At 34.2% G+C, this 13976-nt stretch overlaps 1 protein-coding gene across 2 annotated transcripts in view; it reads left to right on the forward strand.

Annotated features, from left to right (window-relative positions):
• The window catches only part of egln1b (egl-9 family hypoxia-inducible factor 1b), a 45372-nt gene that overhangs the window by 1236 nt on the left and 30160 nt on the right, over positions 1-13976 (forward strand). The gene's annotated exons all lie outside the window — the stretch shown is intronic.

Here is a 13976-nt window from a genome sequence, read left to right on the forward strand (position 1 = left end):
TGACCAGCCAGACTGCTGCTGCAGGTAACCATCGTTCAAAACTTGCCATATATTTCTGTATAGAATGAAGCAGATTGAAAAGGAAAAAAAAATGTGAATTGTGACTGAAGCAACATGTCATGCTGAAATGTTTACTTTTTGATGGAAACATCCTTAAATGTTTGGCCCTCAACAATAGAACAATAACAAACATTAACAATATTTAGCATTTAGCACCTTTTACATGACAATGATTTTTTTTTTGCATTGGGGAAAAAAAAAAAAAGTTTAAAAAAATCCTATTTCACTTTTACATTACCAGGAGGAGCCATGTGCTACCAACAGGTAAAAGCTGCTGCTCTCTATCCCTCTCTTGGCTGTTAGCTTAGTGCTGCTGAGGGATTGACAGATGTTTGCCTGGCCAATTTGCACTGGTCAATGTTTGTGTATGTACATGGAAGACCAAGGCATGCAACAATACTTGGCTTAAAGAGAAAATTAAAACAACGCAAAAATGCATAAAATAATGGCGACCATAGAAAGAAAGCTGAATCGGACATTTTAGGAGATTAGAAATGCTGGCCAGATGCATTTTTATTTAATCCAAAAAAGAGGACATATGGTCACCCTATTAAATGTTCCTGTATAGTACATGGAAACACAATATATAGTATATATACAATATATATACAATGTATAGTGCACAATACTGGAAAATCTAGCATTGTGATATTTTTATTTTGTGATACATGAATATATATATATATATATATATATATATATATATATATATATATATATATATATATATATATATATATATATATATACACAATTTTTTCGGCCCACAAGGAGGGCTCATCAAGCTATCTGTCACATCATATTTAAAAAAAAAAAACATTTGCAGTGGACAATTAGGTGAACAATCATGTTGCCGTAGTTCATGAGCAATAATATTAGTAAATGTAGAGGAGGGCCTTATAATATATTTTGGGGGAAAGGGGTCTCGGGCAAAAAAGGTTGGGAACCACTGTAGTAGTTAATTACTAGGAGAAGCTTATAATTTGAAATACCCATATCTTGAGAAAGCCAGTTGTTTTGATCTTTGTGTATATATTGTATATGAAATTTCTTACTCAATATTATATAAAAAAATGGATAAATATAATGTTTAAAAATCTATATATCTTACAGGAAAATCTTTTGTGTTTTCCACCTCATCTTAAAATAAGTTTGGATGTGGCATCTGGCGTCATTCACTTTCAGTTATTTTATTCTGTTATTTATTAATCTGCTAATGGCTACCTTTTTTCTGAGTGCAGTAGCTATGAAGTTTTCTTAATCACTTGGAAAGTCACCGGTCAGAAGGTGTGGGAACATATGGTTATGGGATCAGGTTGTAGGCCCACTTAACACGTCTTTGATAGATTATGTTTAAACACCGTGTCACTTTAGATGGGAAGAGGCCTAACCTTTGATCCTCAGGTGATGCAGAGACGTGTCCAAACATGTCTTTCAATTCAAAGTAAATCTTCAGAAATATTATTTAGATGTCATATTAAAAATGAAAGCATGTCTGCTCATCCTTTCGGTTCTTCTTCACAGATGTTGTAAATGTATCACTAGACGTTTTTCAACAGTGGCGTTTAGGACTGCATAATATTGGAAAAGTTTGACATTTCGATATTCTGTTTTGCTGCACTATGAATTTAGTTTCACTAGATGATTTGACTGGCTCTATTTTGAAAGATTTCGTTAATTTAGATTAACTGGGATGACCAATCCTTTTTCAATGCAGTGCATCTGCATAAATTATAATCAATTACAAGCAAAAATAAATAAATAAACAATGGGGAGTCTTAACAGTATTCAAGTCTAGAAATTGGATGTAAAATAACATGGTAATCATGGTATAACTTATGGCTGCATGAATAATCGGGAAAAGATCGAGATTTCGATTTGACCCTACACACGATTTTGAGTCAGCTTTCCTAGGATTAAGCCAATTATATTTTAAGGTCAGGAGAGAAGCATAAAGGCAGATGCACAAGTCTTTACTATGTTTTATATACTTTGCTAAGCAACATAGACACCTCTAAATGGTGTTAAAAGTGTCACATATTGTATTTATAAGGTATAATTCACCCAAAATTTGTAATTTCTGTCTTTAATGTAATGATGTATTCGTGGCCGCAAAATCACACTTGAGCTGATGCACTATTTGTTTACTACCGAGAGGATGTGCGCGTACACACCAATGATGTCTACTTGACCTTTCTACAAAACCTGAATAGACTGAATAACAGGTAATAAAGTTGTAAATAAATAACATTCAGTTTGTTGCACAGAGCGATCGTTTGGTAGCTGCGCGGAAAGTCTGATTTGCATGGATGTTGATCAGCCATGACATCATCTGCAATCAGCAACGAAAGTGAAACCAAAAGTGTCATTAATTTTAAATGATCATATCGCATTTTAGAGTTATGAGTATGACAAGCATTATGTTTTTTCCTTCATAGCGAACACAAGGTGTTGTGCATGAAAATAAATGTTTACTGGGTCAGTTTAACTACTAGTCTATATAATGTTGAATAAAATGCAAGTGGGAATCTGATAATAATAATTTTTTTATTTACCAGTGAAAAAATGGTCTGATAATGCTGTCAATGACAGATTGCAAGCATTTCTCAAACATAATAATTCAACTTTAGAATTATGAATAGTTGTATTGTAATAATGTAATCACTTTGCTGTGCATTAACAGGACTGTTCAATTCTGTTCCAAGTCTTTACAAAATTTAGCATTTTAACCAACAGCAGACCTACACGTAGGCCTAATATTATTATTGTTGTCTTGCCAAATGTTTGAATATAACAATAAATATAGCCTACTTATATTAACCTTTATTTTACATCTACAGAATCGTGAGAAAATTGTGATTTCTTGATTTTAAACAAAAAAAAAATAATTGTTCTAGCCAGAATCGTGCAGCCCTAGTATAAATAATTAACAAATATAATATTTAATATCCAGGGTTCAACGCTAAGGATTTTTTCTACTAGCCCGATCGGGCCAGTAGTTCAGATTTTTACTGCCAAAATTTTCACTGGACCCACCAAACGAAAGATGTTAATAGCAATTTCTTAGCCACATACAATACTTTTAAAATATGTTTCAAAAGCCAAACATAATTGAGTTTGGGGTCAGTTTTATTAATATTTTTCATGTTTTTTTAAAGGAAAATTACTCGGTTCATCAAGTTTATTAAATGTAAGTTTTTTTTAATTGTTAAATTTTTATTACAATTTTAAATAACTGCTTTTGTAATTGTATGCAGTTTCAAATAAAATTATTACTCCAGACATTTGCTTTTATTACTATTTCCATTAATAATAATAACAATAACAATTAATTTTAGAGTTATTTCTAAAGGATCGTGTGATTCTGAAGACTGAAGTGATGAAGCTGAAAATGTATCTCAGTGTTTCCTCTAGGATTTTTTCCAGCTGTAGGGGTAGACCTTTTAAACAAATCTACCAACTACCTATGACATTATTTCAATGACAAATGGAGAAATGTCGTGAGCGCAGTATTACAAGTAGAGATCGCATTTATGCAATAAAAGCATGCAAATCTTTTTGCTTGCGCACCGATTTCCTATGCTTGTGCACAGAACCTCTTGACACCCCCTCAAATATACACTGCTCAAGCACAGATCTTCTTGTGTGCTCTCAAATAAACGCTGCTGAAATGCGATTTAGTGCATTTATGTAGTGAGTATATCTCCAACATTTATTAGATTTGCTAGGAATATTTCTGAATGTCTAAAATAGACCTACAGAGTGGCATTAATGCATCCTGAAGTAAAGTGAAACGGCAAGAATTTCCAGCAAGATAAAGTCACTGTATGCAGAATCACAGACCTTTATCTATAAATAAATTACACTTATGGAAACTGTGTTCATCATAACTGAAAGCCATGTCATGTTTGCTGGCCTCACGCATTACGCACCTGTCAGTCTTTAGTCAGTCAGTCAGCACGTAACTTCAAAGGGTTAAACAAATAACGCAGAGCACTACTACAATTACAGAAAAGTTTGCGCTGTTATAATTCACTTATCTTTTAAATACTTTTTGGTGCAATTATAAACCGCTATTAAAAACAACAACATTGACTGAATGTTTTAAATGAAAAGCTATAATGTAGCCATGGAGGGAAGCATTTTGGTGTGGCGCCCCGCCATGGAAGAATAAATTTAGCGGAAACCATGCATCTTTAAGATCACTGGAGCAAAACATTAAATTAAATGATAAACAACTTTTAAAGTTAGTTTATAGTGCAATAACATTTCAAGAATTTATAATTTGATCTGTATTTATGATGAAATAAATGCAGCCTTGGTAAGCAAGAGAAGCTTATTTTAAAATATTTATCAATTATACTGACCCCAAACCTTTGACCAGTTGTGTATATAATATTTTATAAGTAAAACTGCACTTTAATTTTGACATCCACAGCATAGTCACCAAATAAAAATCAGAGAGGTTAGACTCTCTCATATAGAGCCTTATTTCAGTTAAGTTTTGTAAAATTATTTCTATTAAATTAATCAATCTATTAAAAAAACGTTGGCTAAAATTATGCATTATAGGCGTAAATTATATAGAGAAATAACAGATGAACTGAGACTACATCAGATCATGAAGCAGATCAATGTTGATCTTTCTTTCGAGCTGCATTGCGCAAATGAACAAAACAATTGGCCTAACACAAAATATTATTAGATTAAAATATGGAAAAATTATCAGATGGTAACTTTTCCTAACTGATGAACAGTTCTTGTTATTATTTCAGCCTGCTTTCACTTTCGTAATAGACATGAAACGCACATTTGCTGGTGGGAATGACATCTCGCCCTACTCATCCTTCTCTCTTCGTATAGCCATATATATGGTTATTACACAATCATAAGACACTGTGATATAGCCTGGTTCATTAGTTCATTGGACCTTTTTGTTTTCTCACTACAATCGATTAGCTCAATCGACCAGAGACCATCTCATTCAGGCAATCTCGGACCGATTGATTTTGCGCGGATCCGAGCAACCCTGAAAATATCCTAAATGGAACCTCGCGATGAAACTGAAGACTCTAGATATATGCACCATCAGGTTTCTCCCCCAGATTCAATTGTTCTTGAACTTTCCAGACACACAAGTAATGTCAGGCTGACCGTTTTTTTTTTAAACAGGAGCTTCCTGTGGAGCCACAGGCTGTTACTGATAGTGCAGTTGTGAGTTATCCATGACCAGCATGGCTCTCATATTTCCCCAGGTCAGGGGAACGCCTGTGACCACCAGCTGCTATCAGGCGTACCCAACGCATGCACAATGTTTGGACAAACCTCCAAGCTCTCAGAGTTGAAGGAAACATCACCTTTTCCTTTTTGTTGTAAACGCACGCACATTTGTTGACTTAGAGGAAATCTGCGACATTCAGGCTATCATTATGCATAGGTTTTAGGGCTGCACCATACTACTGGAAAAGTCTGACATTGTGATATTTTGTTTTCAGCAATATGAATACAGTTTCACCAGATAGCTTGAATGGATCTATTTGGGGAAAAAATCTTGAATTTAGATTGATTTGGGTGATTTTAAGGGTGTGAATCATGCATAAATAAAATAATTGCAAGCAAGAATAATAATAATAAAGTCAAATAAACAGTGCTTTATGGTTTTTCCATAGTGTCAAACTGTATTCAGATGCAGAAATTGAATGATGAAATGTAAAATAATGCTGTTATAGTCTTCATTGCATTCATAATTCAGTAAAATTATTCCTCTTTAAAGTTGTCAATTTTTCTGCCTTAATGCTTTAAACTCTCTTAAAATGCCTTTTAATTGCATGCAAATGATCAAGTTTTACTCTGTTGTGGTTATGCTTTGCAATGACTCCTAAATCTCATGTATTCTCAACTGTTGTGCTGATCAACTATAATCCCAAATCAGTATTGCATATCCTGCAATGTGAGTATTGCAGACGCACACATTGTGATTTCAATGCTTAAACAATATATTATGCAGCCCTAATAGGTTTGTACAATTATTTATTTATTAAAATATATAAAATCTTTACATTTTAGGTTTTTTTGGGCTCATTAAAGTTTGAAAGGTGTCTTAAAGACAAACTGTTCCCAAACTGTGTCTGGAGGAGTGTGTGTTCTTTTTTTACATGCACTCCCTGTACACCACAGCAAGCCATCACAAGCTTGCATTTCGATCAGTCACGTACACCATGTTCAGACTGTCAATAAAAAGACATTGCATTATAAAGCATAAATTAATAATTAAGACATTTATTTACTGCCTTTTAAGCAGCGGTGTTTTCATGACTAAAGGAAAACATGCTTAATAAAAGGAAAGTTTACTTTAATATAAAAACGCACTCAATGGATTATAAACTTTTATGACTTCTTTTTCTGTTGAACACAAAAGAAGATATTTTGTAGAAAGCTGAAAAGTAGTAGGACCTCCAGGAAAAGCAAATAATGTTTAAGTTAACAGTTACACGTTTTCAGCTTTTGTGTTCAACAGAAGAAATAACCTCAAACAGGTTTGGAACAAGTAAAGGTTGAGTAAATGACAACTAAGGCTGCACAATATGTCGTTTCAGCATTGATAACACAATGTGTGCATCCGCAATAGCCATATCGCAAGATACTCAATGTTGACTTTGAATTACAGTTCACCAGGAACTACAGAATTGTGTTTAATTACTGTATTTATTACTGCACACAATTTATACGGGCTCATGTGCGGTTCAGTTGGCCAGCCCTAACCTGGTTGGAAAAGGTGTGCTAGTGCTGGGAATGGTTGGGTTTTGGCGCAATACGCTTGTCGTGTGAGTGCAAAGTGTGCCTGAGCCCGAAACTGAAGATGCAACATCACTATTATGGCCCATTTCCACTGAGTGGTACAGTACGGTACGGTATGGGTCACCTTTATCAGACTTCCACTGCTTAAATGGTACTAATGGTACTGTTTTGGTGGACGTGGTGTACGACAGAAAGTTTCGGTCAGCGTCATTTTCGCTCGAGAAAAGTCTGCAGTGAAGCTGTTTGGGTCGTTCACATATCATATAAAAAGCACTTCTCACTGAACAGATGCTACATACTTCTGTATAAATGTTTATTACTAACTTTTCTATGTACATGAGTTGATTATAACTGCAATTCAATGACAGTGTGAAATAGCCTACTGTAACATCTGTAATTGTATAAAATAAATACATAAATGCAACATATATGATCACATATAGACCCTTACAGTCTCCTATATGTTATCAACTACAGAAAAATGACACACAGCATACATTTAGTCCTTATTTAGGTTCAAAAAGAACATGCAACATATAGCCCACAGTCAGTGAAAAAACCTCTCATCTGTGTCTTTAATCTTCAGCAGCAAATATGTAGCCTCTGTTAGAGAACAATAACATCATTCTCATAATAGTTCATAATAGTTCAAAAGGTGATGATAATAATAGTTAAACATAGCAGTTTGTTTCCGTTTACTGAAAAAATAATGTGCTCCTTTTTTCCGGCTTCTTTGTTTTTTTGCTTATTACTTGCGTTTGTCAGTTTCTGACAGGATCGGGTTTTAAAAGCACATCAATAATCAAGCGCACATTATTATCATCAGCCCAAGAAGGTTGTTATTTCAGATATAAACGTGCGGCTCGCGCTTTAGACTGGCGCATAAAAAAACTACGGGGCACAGGGTAAATCTGCTCTTCTTCTTGGCTTTGTGGCTGTTCATCAAGACGACGACAAGGTTTGTTTGAGCTAGGGTCGATCATGGCTCGTCATTATGTATATATGATCTTGCGGTAATCTCTCGGCTTTGTATTTAAAACATGACGGTTCCTTTGTTTTCATTCTGGCTCGTTGCATGAGCGAATGACAAACTATACCTATAGTGTTCAGCGGCGCTTCTCGCTCCGTCTTTTGGTATCTTTGGTACACTTTGCAAAGGGTGCCGAAAAAGTGGTACGGTACAAATCTGTACCTGAGTACTGTTATACTCCACAGAAAAAAAACAGTCAAATAGTGCTTTTCAACTATTTTGTGAAGCCGTATTCATATCGCAGTATATATTGCAGAAAAAATATAATGTCGCAATATCAGATTTTTCCAATATCGTGCAGCCCTAATGACAACAGAATTTTCATTTTTGGGTGAACTATCCCTTAGAGGTAAAATGTTGTTATTAAGTGTGCATAATAGGGCTGAACAATTTATCATTTGAGCGTTGATATTGCAATATATGTATCTACAATAGTCACATCACTGTTTATTATTATCTATTAAAGATTAAAAGATAAATATATTACTAAATGTATTTATTTTTGTACTATATTTTCCAATGATGACCATGTTATTTTACAATTGATTGTTCAATTTCTGTCCTGAAAAACAATAAAGCCTTGTTTGTTTATTTATTTATTTTTGGTTGTAGTTTATTATATTTAATGCAGATGCACTGCATAGAAATACACTTGATCATCTCAGTAGATCTAAATGAATGAAATCTTATTAAGTTATTCAAATTATCTGGTGAAATTTTATTCATATCGCAGTAAATATCACGGTAAAACAAAATATCCCAATGTAAGATTTTTTCAATATCGTGCAGCCATGATATGCATTATGACTATATAGTAATAAATACATATGCTTTGCACGGTATGTTACAGTGTGAATAGCAGAAGGCTTGATGGGAGGTGATAGATAGCACTTCCTGTGACTGCATATTTTTTTATTGTCATTGTGATGATCGCAGATGTAAAGCAGGACAGTTCAGGATGCTCAGCAGGCATATGACATTGACTCAGCCGGAGGGAAAGAGCCTGTTACATAAAACACAATGAACGGATAATATGTTTGTGTTTTGTATTGATATTAAGCTGTGAGTGGGCTTTGTGGTTTGTCAAATGATAGAGGATCAGAGGCAGAAAATATGCGTGTATACAGTCGGTGAGGCCGCAGATGGTGTAAGGAAAGGAGATGAGTTGAGAGAGAAGTGAGAACAGGAACGAAAGATGATGTTTGTTATGAAACAACAGAGCAGGGGCCTTTATGGTAATGTCGGCTGGACTAACTTAGGGTTGCAGGAGCTGTGTTGAGTCGACAAAACCAAAGCAATTCAAACAGGCAGCTTCAATCCTGAGAAAATGGGAGCGCGTGTTTGATGTTAGTAGGTCCACACAGAATATAGCCCATTATTGGGTCTGTTTATTTGCTTTTATGATTAAATGCATATATATGTATTAAGTTTTTATATTTATTTCAGTAGAACTGTTGAATCACATGCACCTTTTTATATGATTTATATAGGGCTGCATGATGTTGAAAAAATCTGACATTGCAATATTTACTTTTTGTGCCATAAATATTGCAATATATTTACAATTTCACTGGTTGACTTGAAAACTACCGTTTAGAAAGACTGTATTAATTTAGAATGATTGAGATGAGTTTGTAGGGAAGTAAATCATGCATAAAATGTAAAAAATTACTGGCAAATACATAAAAGCAAAGATAAAAGTGAAATAAAGTGTTTTATGATTTTTGGTGCAGTCAGGTAGAGAACTGGAATAATCAAATGTAAAATAACCCAGCAAAAGTTTTTAATGAAGAATCATTTACATTTTTTATACAGTAAAGTTACAAACAGTAAAATGTATTGTGCCTAAATACTTTGAACTCTTTGAGGCCTTTAAACAGTGTGGAAATGAAAAAAACATTCGCCTCATTTTGTTAAACACAATTTTCATGTGTTCTGTTTTTCCTAGTGAACTATAATCATAGACAACATTGCACATTCTGCAGCATAGGACGATATTCCACATTGCAATATTGTTGATGAAACAATATATTGTGGAGCTCTAGTTTATATTCAATACAGTTTGTAAACTAATATTTTCTGTCTTTTAGTAGATGTATTTTATGACAGAATTTTGTGTGATTCTAATTGGATTTGCATTGCAATCAAACCTTGAAAATGTTAAATATTTAGAAGTAAATATTTATTTATTTATTTATTTATTTCATATGTTAAGCTTTTAGATACTACACTATCATTACTATTACTATCATTCCAGATTAATTCACAGATTTTTATTTATTTATTTATTTATTTTTATTTATTTATTTATTCATTTATTTAATGTGTTAAATTTTAGATACTACACTATCCTTAGTATTACTGTAATTCCAGATAAATCCACAGATTATAATTTTTTTTTTCTTTCATAATTCTGTGCAGAAATAGCTAAAATTTTCCGTCTGGCCCTGGGCATTAGTAACTATCCAACATTAAAAAAATTTTGAATTATACATATGCTGCAATTAAAAGAGAGTCAGGATGAAAAACTGCTGGAGATTTGGAAATGATGAAGAATTTAAGCACATTTGCAATAGGTATGACTATGAGACGATAACCGTTTTCAAGATATACCGTGGTTTGGAAAAGTCAAGCTTTTAAAAACGCCAAAATTTTCTGCTGTACTGTCCCTGCGGTATATGTAAGATTTTTTTTATTTTTTAGGACAACAATATTGCCAGCAGAGAAGATATCCAAAGATGCCGTTTTAAATAGTAAATAAATCTGTTTTTGACACCAATGAAGATGACACAGCAGAAGTCAGTGATTTATTTAAATTGTTTATCCTGACTTTTTTGTTTTGTTTTAAAATATTTAAAATGTTTCTCAAAATAAAATATATTGATCAATAAAATTTTAGTTTTTTTCCCCAGACATTTAAAAGAAATATATTTTAGAGCAGTAATCCTGTGAAACCATGATATTTTTATCCAAGGTTATCATACCGCTAGAATCATATACATGCCCATGCCTAATTTACACAGCCAGATTAATGTTGCTGTTTATGAAAGAATATATCTTTGTGTGCATTTGTACAGTTCTTTTTTATGTCGTAGGCAGCACTTCATTTGGAGCAAGCAAAACTGGGGAAGTGGACTTATTGCAAGAGATGTCACTGCTCTGACCTTTATGTTTAGCTTACTTTAGTTCTGTCAAAAACATACAGTGCATGCTGTGTAGTAAATAAATGACTATCAATCTGGTTATTTTATTGTGTTAAACATGTAGCATGTACTGCTTGATTTCTGAAATAAGAAACCATGATCTCTTTTTCTAAAGAACAACTCAAAATGAAGCGAGTGCACTCTGAAATTCATTTATAGCTCTAGCTGAAAGAAGAATTCTTTAATAAAGAAGCAGAATAGGCATGAAATATACTCAAAATTCAATCACAATTAAATTGATGATTCTCAGTGTTAATCAAATCAGAAAATCTCTTGCTGTCTTCTGCAAGGATTTTGTGTGTGTGTGTGTGTGTGTGTGTGTGATTTTATAAATATTTGTTATTGCCTGTCATTGGTCAACCTCCCGCCCGGCCCCCTTTTGGGTGTCAGGGTGAAGAATGTGTGCCGCAGTACAAAACAATGAATCGCTGAACGGTCATGTTTACATTACGTGACCAAAGATACTCTGGCACTGGGTCAGAGCGGGCTGTTTTTGAGCGTATTCGTTAAAGCAGCCCATTCCCTTTGGAAAGTCCCTCCTCACCGGGAAGGATGTATAATATTTCTTTGCGTCTGCATCAATGTTTAGTTGCATGCTTTTTGTTTTTGTTCCCTTATGTCAGGAAACCTTGCGTGCCACCAGCAGGGTTCTTATGAGGTTGTTTTTTTTAAAGGCGGAAATCTGATGAGGCATGAGGCAACCACAATGAGGCATGATTAGATTTTTTTGGCCAAATTTTAAGGGTTTATGTATGAATATGTGTGTTTACTTATTTATGAGTGTTTATTTATGCTGTACAGTTGACGTCAGAATTATTAGTCCTCCTCTTGAATTATTAGCAATCAGGGCCGGAGTGGGACTCTTTTTCAGCCCTGGAGTTTCAAGCCTCAGACCGGCCCACCTCAGTTCACCACTGACTATATTAAAATAAGGTTATTTCCAATTCAGTTTCTAATTACACTATCACGTCTTTTTTTGAGAAAACAGCTCTTTTAGAACTTCAAATGTTCAACAACCCTTACAGTATTATGTCTTAACAATAAAAATGAAAAAAAAAAAAAAATTGTTACTCAGACAAGGACTGAAACCAGGTTGGCCGCGTCATAATCTAACGTACTAACCACTGCACCACAACAGCTGTACGTTTAATGGTGACTTATCTAATTATATGATCATTAACCTGCATCCTGCTCACGAGGCTACGAGAAAATAGATAAAAAGAGCAGAGCTGCGGTAAAATAATGAATAAGAAGGCTGTGGTCAAGTAAATAAAGAAATTATTTTTAAAAAGTGTGACTGCTGAGACCAACCGATTCTGGAACTAGGGACACCGGCCCTCGCGGCCAAAAAACGGACCGGCCCACCGGGAATTCTCCCGGTCCTCCCGATTAGCCAATCCGTGCCTGTTAGCAATCCATATATTAATTTTCCCAAAAAAAATTTTAACAAAGATTTCTTCAACATATTTCTAGACATAATAGTTTTAATAATTAATTTATTTTATCTTTGCCATGATGACGGTAAATAATGTTTCACTAGATATTTTCAAGATGCTATTATAGGTTGTTTTCAATTACGTGGTTCTGGTGATGCGAGAAATTCAGATGGACGGCGGGAAGTAAAAACTGAATGAGAGACGTAGGGGAAAGTCCATATTTTTGCGATTTATGCCATATTGCAAAGGACATATGAATATAAAATAACCACATATGTAGGGCATGATCCTTATGAAAACTGTCATCGAGATGAGAGATACTGTTTAAGCTATTACCTTACATGAAAAAATACTAACGCTATAGTAAAAACTATAGTGTTTGGAAGCATACTATAGATAATTACTTGAATTAAGCTGTCTTAGTAATTATATTGTTGCTTTAGAAAAAACAAATTAATTGATAAGCTTCGGTTTTCTACAATAACGTTATAATTATACACCATCACAACGCACCACTGTTTACACTAAGGTTAAAGTTTTTATTACGGTTTTTTTAATAGTGGTATGAACCTACATTGGTCTAATGGTTTGGTTACGATTATCATGCCATCGATTTGGTTCAAATTGAAATCTCGCTTCATCATGGTGCACTGACGATGCTTTCCATACACAGTTTTATATTTTTTCACAGCACAGCTATTCTTGTATTAAAATGTATAAATATATTTATACATTATGAGCATTTATAGCAAATAAATAAATAAATATAAATATCCCGCTCGCTTTCTGAGCCTTGTCTAGCAAGTTCTTTCTTAAACCCCTTTGATTGGTCACACTCAACAGAAGGGGCTGTGATTGGCTCTTATCTCTGCTGACTCGTGTCTGAATTCAGAAGTATTGCTGTAACAGCCGAGAGGAGAGGTAACGTCACGCCAGCAGTTCAAATGGGCCCTAGTGAGAGAGAGAGAGAGAGAAATAGAGTTTACTTTCATTCTCTCAATTGCAGTAAAACAGGGGCTTCTCCTATATGTGTCAGTGAAAGACTGTCCAGCAAAGACACTCGCAGTGAAATTGTACACAGTTTCAGCGTTCTTAAGTAGTTGGAGCATTATTAAATACTCGCGCTCGCCTCCCTCACCATAGTAAGCTACAGCGATATAGCGCATATGAGATAAATGACATCAGTACATAATGACCGGTTAGGATTATTAGTTAACTGATACCGAATTGTCCTCGTCTGCATCGTGGTGCACTGAAGAAGCAAATAATTTTAACACCCCTATTTATTAGTTTACTATGCTACAGTATTCAGTAGCATTGAAAGAGTTTATACACTTTATGTGGTTCAAAAACACGCTTATTATAAATTACTATAGTTTTTCCTCATGCGGATATCTTTCAGGCATCACAAAATAACAGATGAAAGCATACAAAAGCATGGATGTATAG

Source organism: Danio rerio, chromosome 11 (assembly GCF_049306965.1).
Source record: "Danio rerio strain Tuebingen ecotype United States chromosome 11, GRCz12tu, whole genome shotgun sequence".
NCBI lineage: Eukaryota > Metazoa > Chordata > Actinopteri > Cypriniformes > Danionidae > Danio > Danio rerio.